Source organism: Coptis chinensis, chromosome 6 (assembly GCF_015680905.1).
Source record: "Coptis chinensis isolate HL-2020 chromosome 6, ASM1568090v1, whole genome shotgun sequence".
Classification (NCBI taxonomy): domain Eukaryota; kingdom Viridiplantae; phylum Streptophyta; class Magnoliopsida; order Ranunculales; family Ranunculaceae; genus Coptis; species Coptis chinensis.
The window spans coordinates 94,416,337-94,431,141 of NC_141461.1; the positions used below are offsets into that span (position 1 = coordinate 94,416,337).

At 33.7% G+C, this 14,805-nt stretch overlaps 1 long non-coding RNA gene across 2 annotated transcripts; it reads left to right on the top strand.

Moving 5' to 3' along the window:
* The first annotated feature begins 860 nt into the window (after nt 1–860).
* Nucleotides 861–3,247, top strand: LOC147495614 (uncharacterized). Of its 2 annotated transcripts, none has more exons than XR_015198318.1 (4): nt 861–878; nt 2,142–2,205; nt 2,905–3,073; nt 3,171–3,247. It is a non-coding gene; the product is annotated as an uncharacterized LOC147495614 (long non-coding RNA). The 2 variants fall into 2 exon arrangements; XR_015198317.1 differs by having other exon boundaries at nt 2,925–3,073.
* Nucleotides 3,248–14,805: the final 11,558 nt, after the last annotated feature.

Below are 14,805 nucleotides of genomic sequence, written 5' to 3' on the forward strand. Positions count from 1 at the left end.
AGCTTGATTGACCTATGTATAGAGAATGTGCATTATGACTTCAACTTAATAATATGATGCTAATCAAGAATGTCATGACATTGATAATTTTATTAACATATCTTATTTTTGTCCTCCTTGCAGTTTGTTATATGTTATGAACGGGTATATTAATTGTTTAATTCAATTGAACATTAGGTGGTTGATCCAAGTACCGACCGAAAGAGGCATTACAAACTAGATTTGCAAAGGATGAATATTACTAAATGGAGTTTTCTATTAAAAGTCTCAGGTATCCATTCTCTCTTACAAGTTACGACCAAAGTCAGTTTACATTTTTTTTTTAATACTTTACATTTTCAAGTTACAAGTTTTGGTGTTTTCCTCCTATAACGCTTTTAAACCTACCTGCAGGTAATAATCTTTTTTGCAAATTTTACTTGAACTATTAGTGAATCTTGAAAGACATCCACTTAGAATCTTTTATTCATGAAAGGTATATGTTTGTCTTAAATTTCTTCCTTATTCAATTGTTAGGAGTGTTTGACTGCTCGAGGATTTTTCATGTGATAATAGCTGATGCTCATTTCCTTCTTGCTACCCATAGTACTTGCCAATGTATGAGAATAGTTGCAAGTGAGTTACTCTTAACATGTTTAACATTCATGTTTGATTTGGGCATTCAATTTTCCTTTTTTATGTTTATAATAATTTTAATATTGCCATCGAACTGGCAGTGGTGACTGAATACTATTTCAATGGTTTATTCTATGGGATTCAACTGACAAGTGTTTATGCATAAGCATGCCAACGAGTAAGTGGGGTGTTTCACAATTGTGCTCAATCTTGAAAGTTCATGAACGGGCATAAAAAAGGAGTAATGGACAATACCTCAAAGAGTAAGTTTCTCATTTTCTTTTCTTTTTTCAATTGTTTCTAGGTTGTTATAGTTTGAGCTTTGGTTTAGTTTACTTTGTAGTTAGGAGCATGCTTGGTTACTGAAAATTGGATAGTAATTGGTAAGTTTAGATATAAGAAATATTAAAAATATTGTTTAACGCTAGAAAGCTCTCTATGTTGGGCTTTTTCCCCGTTAGCTAAGATTTTATGTCAGGGGAAAAACAACGATTTAATAATGTGTTTATGGTACTGACCTTGGACAAGGGAGCATTAAGTAGCTTAAATAGGTCCATATGAACTCTTATAGTTGGGAAAAATATTTTACGGCCAACAATATCACAAAGTTAATCCCTTGGAGTGAAGATCTATAATAGATGATTTCTTAATGTGATGTCTGAGAATATATACTTGCAACAGGGACCTAAATCATGTGTAGTATAATCACTAGGAATTATATGTGGATTTCTTCATCGGCCACTTATTTTATTCTCTTTACTCTTCTTCTTATCTTTCATTTGTAAAGCTTAGATTAAAAATTACTTTGTTTTCTGTCTAGGTAGGGGAATTCCTTTACAATGGATAGTAAGGTTTTCTTACCATCTGATCTTTCACTCTAAGCCTGATCAAGTTAAGTAGCTTAGTGTTGGTCAGTAATTGATACATGTTGATCAATAATTTTTGAAGGGTCATACAAGAAGTATGTAATCCCTTTTGACGGATTGGTTTTACTTTGTCATAAGGTTATTTGGTTTCATCCTAATCAGCACTATGCTAAGTTGAAACTGAAAGTGTAACACCATGCTTATTTCTTATTTTAGGCATGTGTTTAGTAGTTATTTGTTGTTTTCCCTTTTAGGCATTATGTTCCATGGGAAAAGAAATGAAGTGTTCACAAATTTAGGGGAATATTGTGGTGCATATCCATCTATTAGTGTTCTCAAATTCAGGGAATAGTGTGTGGTGCATATCCATGTAATAGGGCAATTATCACTCATACATGTAATAAAGATCACTCTGGTTAACTTTAGTATATCATTAGCTATCCTAGACTCCTTGATAAATTATACCACTTCTGCAAATAATGCTACTGATACATTACATTTGATCTTGCTACTCATACATGGAAACAAGTTTTGGTTGTATTGCTTTCTATATATTTGAATAGGTCATTGATTGTGTTGTGGGGTCTTATTTGGAGGTTCCATTTTGTACTTAATTAAAGAAGGTTTATTTGATTTAAGGATTTATTTTTTTGTTTCCAGTTAAAGATGTGCCTTTGTAGAGTTATTCAAATGTGAAGGATCAATGTCGTGCACTATTGTTTAGGTATTATTTCGCTTATTGCATACATGTGGCTTTTCATGTTAGTTGTCCTTTGTTTTTGTTTTCTCATTTATGTGTAGGAAGGTTATATATAGTCTGCAAATTGGTAATGTGTGCATAGAATAATATGATATACAAATGTAACATTGAGTTAAAACATTTTTCATATTGTTGTTAATACTATATACATGACGATTCTTGATAGGTCACCTCAAGAAGTAACTTATACTGTAACCAAGACTATATTTCCAATTCCATTGCCACTCTATAGCTCTTGCATATCCATACAAACCAAAATAAGTAGTATTGAACAAGGAAACCAAAATTAGTAGTTTTTCATTGGTGTGAGACGCAATACCTCGAAACACTAATGTGTTGATCAAGGAAAAACGGCAATATGAATGGTTCTGCCACGCATCTATCACTAAAAGGTGGAGTCTTTTGGAAAGAAAGATGAATGGAAGACCAGAAACATGGATTATTTCCTGGACAACAAACAAGAAACTATGGAAGTATTATTAGTTGTACCCTTATAATTAATATGCAACTTTTAATTTCTTATGAGTACCATTAATATCTTATGCAATTATTTCATATTATTATTGGCACCTACACCTCACTGTTATGAGTTTTTCTTTTGGGGGTTCAAACATTGTTCTGAGTTGGCTCATGTGTTTTAATGATGAACTACAGCAAGCAAAGACATCATTTGGATGTTACAGAGTGCATAAGAAATCTCGATGAATCGTGGTTAGTCCTATTATCTCGATGAATCGTGGTTGTTGCCGCTCCGGAGAAGCTCAATCTCGATGAATCACTTGGTTTGGGGATCTTGCAGTGTCGATTATTTCGAGGAATTAGGAACTTACGAGTATGTCAAATATTTAATTTTTTTATCACATATAAATGGGTGAAGGAACTTAAGACTGCATTTTGTTACTTATTATCATTCTATTTTAATGTTGCAGAGATGTTTTCAATAACGATCTTTGTGGAACAATTTCAATGATGGGCCATTTGGAAGTTTTGCTCTTGAAAGGTACTTCCACTACCCTGTTCTCCTTTTTCTGCTTCCTGTTAAATTATTCATATGGTTGATTGAAAAAAACAAGGGTGTTAATATTCTCACCCCTTCAACTCGATAACCTCCCCGCCCAAAAACCAGAATACCATATATACCCCTAGATCTAACGACCGCCCCAACCATGCATCTTCTCTTTGAACAAAACTGATTCTTCAACATAAGGTTTTCACCTTTTCAATTGAAATTGAACACATTGCACCCTACTCGAACTATGAACAAAATTGTCTTTTAGCTACATCAACTATTTAAAACAGTGATGTGAAATTAAACGTATTACACACTAATCAACCTGTGAACAATGGGTATTTTTTATTGGTGATAAATTGGGTTTTTGATTGAGGTTATTGTTTTTGGATTTAGGGGTTTTTTTGTGATGGCATTTGGTTCAGTTTGGTGCAGGAAATTAATAACCAAATTATTGGTTTTGGGTCTTTGGCACTTGAGGAAGAGCCTGCTCCACTGCCCCAAGGTATGAATTAGAGTTGAATTAATAAATTTGTGATATTAGTAGGAAGTATCTTTGGTTTGAGGACTGAAATCTGCGTATGGCATGAGAAAATCGTGTGTTCCATCTTCCTTATGGAATGTTGGATGGTATGGAAAATTTTCTTTAGGGGGGATGAGGGGTTTCTCATCTCTCATTGGCTCATGGCACAAATTTGAGTCAAGGGGAAAGTTTTTTTTGCAGGGAATCGTTGCCAAAAAATGTGTTTTCTTAGAAAATTCAAAGACACTTTTAGAATCCATAGCTTACGTCATATAAACCATAATGTATTAGTATTATGTCATAGTACTGCAATATTCGTATATTGATAAATTGAAATTGTTTTTGTGTTGTCCAGTTTTGTTTTACTTCTTCAAGGTATCTTCTCAGGTATGGTTCCACTAGATTTCTTTCATTAAGGCATCAGTTAGAATCCTTGCAAATATCACATTGTGGTTAAAGTTTTTAATAAGAGATATATACATATATGAAGTTTGGTAGCCTGAGTTTAAGTAATGATTTTTTACCATACAATTAGTGAATGCCAAGAAAGGGTAGGATTAGACAATCACCCCCATATAGCTGGTATCCATAAGCCGAGTTCTTAATTACCTTAACTTAATTTGTCTGATTTTGGTCAGATTTTTTGGAGCAATTGTTCTTCTGATTTTGGTTCTTCTCTTTTGATCTTCATTGCGAGTTATCATATCATTATCTATTCTACTTATATAAGAGGCTTGATGAGCCGCCATTCGTGCCCTTCGTCTGCAATTATATAAGAGGCTTGATGGCGTAGTTTTTCTACACGTGTTCGCGTTATTTCTCTCCAGCTTAAAAAAAAAATGCTCAACTTCCTTCACCTCTTCCTTCACCTAAAAAAAAGGAAAAACACTCTTCACCCATCAAAGAAATGAATTGCCATAATCCATTTTACAAATACTATTTATTAGAAATTGAAGGTTGCCTCTTGACCCCATCAAATAAACGAATTGCCTTCAAGGTTAGTAATTAAACTTTGAAGAAAAAATGGGCATTTTGAAGTAAGTTTAGCTTTGGGTGTAGTGCATAATGGATTGATTTAGTACACAATGACTGATGCATAGGCAACATAGTAGACTTTGAATGACTGAATTTGTTACATGCTTTGTCTCAGGTGCTAGCAGAAGAGGGGAAAGCCAAGGCTCTCGCTTTTGGTGAGATCGACAAAGCTCCTGCAGAGAGGCAGAGAAGAATTACAATTTTGCGTGTTATTGTAATGCATATATGTTTTGTAGAAGCATAAATTTTCTTCAGTGGTGCCAATACATTGTTTTGGAAATATATCTCACTTTATAAAATTTTATGGTGCTTTTGCAGTCCCATGTGGAGTATGAGACCGTTAACCGACACTATGCACATGTTGATTGTGTAGGACACGCAGACTATATTAAAATGAGCCTGATTCTTTCTCTTTTTCTTCTTTTGATCTATATCTATCTTCTTATTTAAACACATCATGCATCCCAAGACATGCTTTGACATGCAAAGCATGTTATGTTCACCAATTTAGCTTCCATTTCTTGAAAAGGATTAGTATCTCTTTTTAAGTCGTTGATACCCGATAAATAACTTCAAATTTGAAAAAAGTCAAAAGACAACTTCGACCAACACATGCATTCTCCAAATAGTCATGCGGTTTATGCCGATACCGACCGTTATGCATATTGTCTTTCATTTGTGTTCCTCTGGGTCCTTATTCCTTTAGTTAAGTCTTCTAAACCTATTATTACATAATTTAATTAATCCACTCCAGGCCCCCAACAGAAGTCTTTAATTCATACACTTCATATAATTGCTCGCGCCTTGCAAGATTCAACTGGTTTCTCTTAACATTGTCATTGTGTTGCATGTTGCTATATCATGCACTTCGAACTTTATAAGCGTTTGAAATTAATATCTGAATTCTTTTGTGTTATGTTCACCATGTTTTCCAACTCATTCATATACAACAATAGCAAGGATGTAGGTACGCAACATATGAATTGCCAACATCAATTGCATAGGTTTGCTTTCTTATGTACACGGATATGCATAAACGTTAACACTTTCTAATCTACTTTATCGTTCTGCAGGAATCTCAATAGCAAGTTATTATTTGGAAAAGTCCCACTGTGCTTGGAGGAAGACTTCTTCATATAGCTAACTTCAAGTATGCTACATTGACTCTTTAAAAGCTTATAATTAACATTGAATTAGATGATTTGCTGATAATAATACTTATTGTGGGCATATATACCTTTACTACTAATGCAGGTCTTTATGGTATACCTGGACTACCTACATGTGGTCCACATCTTTCCACTGCTGCTAAGAGAGGCGTTGCATTCAGAGTGTTTTTTGCGATTTTGCTAATTGTTATTGGGTTTGTATGTTGGTGGAAGCGGAGGCAGAATATTCTAAGTTCACAAAGGATAGCAAGTAAGAGCATGCATAATTCAGAGGCTAATTGAGATGTACAAGTACAGGACCATGCATTTTTTGTTTTTTCCCCGTTCACACAAACTCATAGATTGTCTGCTTTTCTCTTTGCAACAAGAGATGCTCCATATGCCAAAGCTAGGACACATTTTGTTTGTCATGTCAAGAATACACTCAACTTGCTACTAAGAATGGAGCTACCTTCCTATCTTGATTGGAGAGCTTCATTCCAAGTACATCAATTCAGTTTTTGTATCCAATGCCAACTTAGATCATAAAACGTGGAGTTGATACAAAATGTTAAATGTTTGTCGTGAAGTCAGTTATGACTCAAGTTATGTACCGGTCCTATTTTTAGCATCAGTTGAATTGGTTTTGTTTGGTTTAATTTTCAATCTATATGTGTCAGATAAAAACACTGCTATATATAGTTTTGGACTTATTTGACTCTTCAATGAGCTCTTTGTATCAAATACATAAGTTAATGCAATTCTCCATTTCAATACTTTGATTGTGAATAACTTTGATGTGTATACCTCAACATTGTATAAATGCAAGAACTATCTACAAATGGAACTTCTTCAATGTAATCATTCATATAAATCTCTTCTTGCTCTGACAACTGTGACATTTTGTCACTATCTACAACTGAATACTTCAACAAAGAACTTGCCAGACAGAAGGAACTTCAGTGGCTCTAACTTTACTTACTCTGTATATGTAAATGATATTAGTCTTTTCTTAGGCGTTCTTTTGTGACTTCTGTCTCTGCACTCTATCTCAATAACTTTGTACACAAATTTTTTTTAGCTTTACGATTTAGTCTATAATGACCACAGATGAACCTGTACATCTATACATCAACTATTGTACAGCTATACATCAACTATTCACTAAGATTTCCACATGCTTTCACGTGCAAAGGAGTGAACAACACTCACCCCACTCTATATTTGACTCTCACGGTTTATATATCTGTATTTCGTTACATTGAATTAAAATCTTAAAATGCATTTATTTATGACCCGAATGATTTCAAATGCTATTTTTCATTACTTGAAACTAATTATACGCACTGATGTCTGATTTGTAAACCCTTCATTGTCTCCATTAAAACCTTAATCGCTCTCACCCTCCGATAATCAATTTATCAGCTAATCTATTGAAAAGCTAAGGATTCATTCACATTGGCTTATGAGGAGGAAGGTCAGTCAATACTCTACCAATGGTAGGTAATGCAACTAATGGCAGGTAATGGTAGGTAATGTTGTATTGTAGTTGTTAATAGAATGATAAAAGTAAAAACTGTTCATCGTGAACTATCAATGTAGCAGGTCTAGCCGAAGGCGGACTAATTGGCTAGTAGTATATTAGAAAACAACAAGTCAGTATCTGCCACGTGCATAAAATGAAAAAAATTGGAGCATTAGAGTTTGACTCAAATGTTGTTATTACCTCTTGAGTGACACCCATGAAAAAATTTGAGCATTAGAGTTTGACTCAAATAGTTGTTATTACCTTGAGCGACAACCCCAGTATATATGAAGGGCATTTACAAATCGTCGGTGACCAACATGTCTTTGCTTTTCTATGAGTTTGTGTGTTTGGAGTAGAGATAATTTGGTAGAGTTCTTTCCTGGAGTTGAATTTGGTAAGTGAGGGGAGAAGAAAGGGTTTTTTTAGTGTTTGTTACGATTGGTTTTTTGGGTTTAAATGTAGTTTAACTTAACTTTTTCGGTCTATTTCCATTTTTCTCTCATATTTTTTCATAACAGCTCGGCCTGAAAGATTTTATATATTTATATAAGATTTTTGACCTGGACGTGATCTTTTAGATAGTTTTCGCCGCAACTGTTTTAGAAATTTTGCGAACTTCATGGGTCTTTAATTTGTTGTTTAGGCAAAACCATCAACTAAGAGAATCAATTTGTTTTTGTTGCGCACCACTTTTGCAATATTATTGCAAGTGAAATTCTATGTGCTAAGAATGTTTTTAATGGGAATGGATATATTGAATATAAACATCTTATTATTTAGACACTTACTTATGTAAATACCTAGCTCAAAAAGATAAACTTTTAGAATGAGTTAAGGGTTTATAAACTTTCACAAAAGACGAACTTATGTACATATGATTATCATACCACAGTTCCATAATTATAAGGCTCGAGTGCTTGACCTTGTTAACTACTCTTTGGAGGTCATTGAAGTTGAACAACATGCATGCAAAACCATTAATTGCCATAACTCCTATGGTATACCACAGTCCTTAAGAGGTGTTGTAGATGAGATTCTTCGTCATGTTTATCCATTATATATATTGTACGCTTCAGAGCAAGATTTACACCCCCTTTTGTTGCACTATATAAACTATATGGATTTTGTAGTGCAAGAGTTTCCAAGTTGGCCATGCCTTGTAACCTGGGATAGAATGTCCACCTAAGAGAAAGAAAATCTTGCTTGAATTGGGTGGTAATTTCCTCAATTTGCTGAAAATAAGGAGTCACTTCTTCTACCATGTATATCAAACAATTGCTAACTGAGGGAGCATATGATAGAAAGATAAATAACTAACACAAAACATATTTAAGGTAACGTAGTTTAAACTTGACCAATATATAATCAATTTCAATCTAGAATAAGTATTGTAGTGATTAGTAGTATAACTTATGACTGACATGATCATGCGTGTCTAGATGTATAACAACCCCAATTTTTAAACAACATAAATTACATTATTTGAATTGAAAATAACTATTATATTATGAAGTCTAGCTTGTTCTAGAATTTGTTTGGTTGTTGTTGATTTTTCAAAATTGTTTTTACATGAATTGTTTGTTAGAACTTGTGTGGGTATTTTAGAATCATTGTTGGACTTGAAAACATTGTTAAAATGTACCCATTGATATATGTATGGACCTTGGGAGTTTTTAGACCCATTTGAGGCCCATAATTTAACTTAAACAAACTTAAAACATTGAATAAACAAGACCTGCGAATTTGCTTTGTAAAAAAATCTCATTATTTAAAAACAAAACCCTAGCCTCCATTAAAAAGAATGTTTTTGATTGAAAGAAATAAAAAGAATGGGAAGAAGAAGAAAAGGGATTGGAGAAAAGGAAGCATATATGGATATTCTTTTGCAAATTCAATTTCAGGTGAGTAGTCTAAACCTTATTTTCATATAATTGATTTATTACTATGGTTTAGATTAGTTGCGTATTTAATTCTCTATAATGATATAGAACTTTAAGATCGAAATTATTTGTTTAATCAGAGACTGTCGGTATATTGAGTTACTGGCACCAAAAGTTTAGCTTTGATATATAGGTATTGTTGTGTTCAGGAGTACTTGTATATGGTAGTGAGTAAATCATGTGTTTATTGATTGATTGGTAGTATTATATAGGCCTGCAACTATTTTGAATGATGTGAAGTCATTGGATTCGTGTTATAGGGTTTTGATTTGTAGAATTTCAGAACTGTTCTTAGTAATTTAATCGTAGAAAATTCAGTTTTTGATCTTTTTGATATGAATCCAATGCCTGTCTACTGTTGACACGCATATCTACAACTTTCATGTTTTGTAAAATTTCATATCTAGTCGTTTTGTATACTAAAATTTAAGTTGAAGTCTGAAGCAAAAACTGGGACTGAAACTGAGCAGTCTGCAGTAATAAAACTATATAAAATAAAACATTTACTCTTTTGTGTTGATTCCAAAACCATTAGAATCTAGACTTACAGAGGTACAACCTCATACTTTGACCCAAGTTTATACTCGTATTTATGTTTATGAAAACTGACTTCAATATATGATAACTGTTTGTGCACATATTCTGAATATGTTGCATTGTAGGAAGTGTATATGACACTATACTTTGTAGATTTGTGCGAAACCAAAACCTAATGAAACCTTAGAGAGTCGTTTATCCGACCCAGTAAGCCTCACTTAATTTGGATGAGTGACGGAAAAGATATGACCTCAACAATTATATGCGTTAGAAATTCTATTCGTCAGAAAATAGTTTTCTGCATAGGATTTGATCACAAATTGCATAAAGCTAGGGGGAGAGTTAGAGTTTTTGTAAAACATGAAAAGGTTAGTTTTATAAGTCTTCTTTCTATCTCAATTGGCCTCATGATATTCCGAGGTCTGTGGAGGTAGATATGAAGTCTGGAAGTTTGACTGGCAGAAAACAGTGCGTCAGAAATCAGTTTCTGTGCACTATGTTCTAACCTAGTTTTCGTATACTTAAAATGAGATTGAGTATTTTTGTAAAACATAAAAAAGTAAGTTCTGTGTGTTAGCTTTTCAACACAAAAAGCCTTAATGTATTTGGACACCTATGGAAAGAGTTGTTCCATTTGGAAGATAGTCCGTCATAAATCCAATTTGCTGAAATTAGAATTTGTACCGTTTTCAACCTAAGTTTTCTTTTAGATGGGCTGAGGTTGGGACTTTGAGTTATACATAAAAAAAAGTATGTCTACATACCCTAGTTTCTAAATAATTAAGTTACATGTCATTTGGATGAATATAGGAAAAACTATAGCATTAACTATGTGGCTGATAAGAACTACGAAGGCTTGATTCCAATCTTGAAAGATTTGGATACGTAGGCAGGTTTGAGCAAAAGTGCAACCACTACACTACACTATGTTATATATGTTATATATATATTATATATTAGTTTTTGTGATAATTATATGTGTACAATGTTAGTACTTAATTGTGTACGTAAAATGTGGTTGTCTAACCAACTCCCAAATAGTAGAGAAATAAACATGTATGAAGGGTTAGTTGATGGAAATGAGGATGTAGATGACGATCTCTCAGAGAGTGAATCTGAGTTGTTTGGGGATACGTATATAGGAGCTCCAACGATTGCATTGCCTAAGAGCACATCAAAGTATGCAGCGCTTTCTGAGAATCAATGGACTACTGTGAAGCCAAAAAGAAGCAAAAGGATCCAAGAGCGTTCTTCAGGAGAAATAGAGCCTACACTTGCAATGATGAAGAAGGTTAAGTCGTTAACTAAGAACAAAAAGATGAGATATCTTGAGGACTGCACAAAAGAGTTTTGGGATGACACTTTGGGACTCACTTATGTGTGTTGTGCTTGAGAAGGTTTCTTTTGTAACTATGAGAAAGCGCAGACTCATCTTAGGAAAGATCATCCTAAGATTGTAAAGGAAATCATGACTAGGAAGTAGGATTCTTAGCTCTATTTTCTTAGGGTTCGATTGTAGCATGTCTAGTGATCTCGGGTGTGTTAGGCTTATAATCCTGGCCGACGATTCAAGCGTCTATGTGTACCTTCTTTTAATGATCAAACTCTTAGGGAGATTTGTAAGGTTTACCCTTTTGCAATATAAACCGGTGGGGGTCTGCCTTAACCCCATAACTTTTTCAAAAAAAAAAAAAAAAAAAATGTATTCACGAGACATTTAACTAATGCGTTATTCCTGATTGAACCTTTTGATATCTATGATTTATATAATTGATAATGAGGTGAGTTGATTAGTTATTGTGTTTGGAATATTTAGTAATGATTCTATTGTTTGAGACGATGTTTGTTTTGTAATGAAAATATTATAATAAATGAGAACTTTTGAGTGTTAAAAATCCGGTGTAAAAGTGTCTGGTGAAAATTTAATGTGTCGCCCACATCTTTAGATCTCTCCACGCCTCTTTGATGAAAAGAAATGAAATGAAATGTTTATGACTAATGATATCATGTGAAAAGCTGCCTTAGAGAGGAACTAATGCATTCGCCTTACGGGTTGGCTGTATTCCTTGAATATACGAGAATGTAGGTGGGTATTCCTTGAATGTGGCGGGAATGACCCAAGGTATTCATTGAATGTGCCATGAATGACATGTTACTGTTATGATGGGTATTCCTTGAATGTGGCGGAAATGACCCAAGGTATTCATTGAATGTGCCATGAATGACCTGTTAGTGTTATGATGGGTATTCCTTGAATGTGGCGGGAATGACCCAAGATATTCATTGAATGTGCCATGAATGACCTGATATTTTGTTATGCCCAAAAGAGGCTTTGTGATTGTGTGTATGGGAAGCCCAGAGATGGCTATGACTCACAAGTTACGAGTTTACAAGATGAAAATATGTTTCCTGGAGGCGATATCCCCGCTTGGGACATATGTCTTGTAGTGATACTCGATGTGAGTGAGGCACACGGATATGTGTAATTTGGCAAATGTGTGTAGTGTAAATCGTGGAGTAGGAACTAAAGGTTGGCCTGTGTCTTTTAATAAAGGAGTCAATGAGATAATTAATAAGCAGAGTAAAATATTGATTTTACGTGTGATGGAGTTATAGCATATGAATATTTATATATTATGATGTATATGATTTCTTATGAGAAATGTTTATGTGGTTTATATGAGTTGATACTCACGAGGGATAAATGTACTCCCTGGTTGTGATTCTTCTCGTTCTCATAAATAGACGAGTGGTTTTAAAGAAAAATATTGGCTTTATGTAAGAGCGAGTTATTGGATATGATTGGTTGTGTATTATGATATGATACATATGATTTCTTACGAAGGAATGTAAATATTGTTAACGTGATATAATTGATACGGTGGGGTGATATATTATGTCAGATTGTATATTCTCATGGTTATGGTGAGAGAAGTAGATGTACGAATTAAATGTTAAGGTTTGGGAAACCTAACTTTGTTTTGCAGTAGGGTATGACTTAATGATATTTTGTGCAGGGACGCTGTCCTACTCTTATACAGAAGGGGATATCGGTAAGATTTAATTCAATGACTAAGTTATTAAAATGAGTTATTATCATGAGTTAATAGAATTGATGTCTTGTTTTGGAAGAAACTATGCCGGTTGAAATGACGGAACTACCTGTTTTTCAAGCTGAGAATGGTTAAGTTATGGGTATATATAAAGTGTTTGTTTGGATAATTAAAGTATGGAATTGTTTTTATGTTGTTGGTCTACTCATACCAGCAAATTCAATTTGCTGACCTATGTTTGTTTTCTTTTGCAACGTGGGTATGTTCTTGGAAACATAGATGGTAGAATGCAATGTATGAAGACGCTTGATTTGGATTTGCTCTTGGAGTCTTACTGATATAAGTTATATGAAGTATAAAGTCTTGATTTGAAATAGATGTAATAGAGTTGTTTCGAAATTCTTGAATTTGTACATTAAGAGTTGTTTTTTTTGTTTTAATTTGATATTATATTTTAATATCGTGGTTGATAATAGGTTATTAGGGTTTGGTTTCATCCTGGATTTTCAGAAGATGAAATAGGGTGTGGATAATTCTCTATTTTAAATTTTCTGGAAATTTGGGATGTGACAAGATGCCTCAATTCTTAGCTTGTGAATATATTATAGTAGATGTTTTTAAAACTGCAACATTGTAGCATTCTCAATCTATAACCCAGTTTTTGAATATTTATCTTAGTTATCTATTAGAAAGAGGCTTCATAAATGACGCCAATACTTCACCTACACATCACATGCTCACAATTGTTATTGTACTATTTCTTAATATTTACCATCATAATTACTAAATTTGTCGTGGCCTGGAAAACACCTACCAACTATATAAGGTAAAAATTCTTCTTCGTACCTAAAAATGGTAACTGACTGCACCTACTGACCTACACAGCACATGCCCTCCCAATTGTTCGTACCTTAAAATGGTAACTGATTGTCATAATTACAACTCTATGGAACTTTCCTTTATTCAAGAGTTCTTTCACCTATGTAGCCCTATCTTTTCACCTTGCCAGTTATCCGGACACCCTTGCCAGTGGCCTTGAGAAGAATTGAACTAGTGACCATTGAGGAGCAAACCCAAGGCCGGACCAATTGTACTACTCCTTCCATTCTCTCACTCTAAGAATAAAATCATAGTGTGTCTGATGTGATTTTGGCATGCATTATATTGTGTTCTTGACATGTTGGAACTGAGACTCCACACTATCACAGTAATTCCTCTTTCTTCCGCGGCTCAAAGCATTGTATGTTGGGTTGCTTTAGATGAGCTCAATGTCTATATTCTTTCCGTGACTCAAAGTGTTAGGGAAACTTGCTATTTGTTTCTCTAATGAATTGTAATGAAAAAAAATAGGGTAAAAATAATCCAACAAACACTAATGCGACACATTAGTCCACACAATAATGGTTTATTATCATGGTTTAGTAAGGTTGTTCATTTTTTGATGCAACATCAATCATTACAGATGCTAATCATTAGATGGAGTTGCAAGATGATTCAACTAACTAATAACAATAATCTTATCGAATCATATAATGTAAAGAGTAAAGACTAAGATACTAATATATAGGAAACATAAAACAAAACAGAGTCTTCATACCTATCTGACACATGCATACAATGACAAAATTTGAGCATTTTTTAGCATTTGAAATGATCACTGTTAGCTTAATTAAGCGAAGTTTTTATAGTAGTTAGATAATGTGTAAATGGAGTATGGACATAGTACAGCAGTACTGAAATGAGTAAAAAGGATCATTATCCAAAATAAACAAAGTGAGAAAAAAAAAGGAG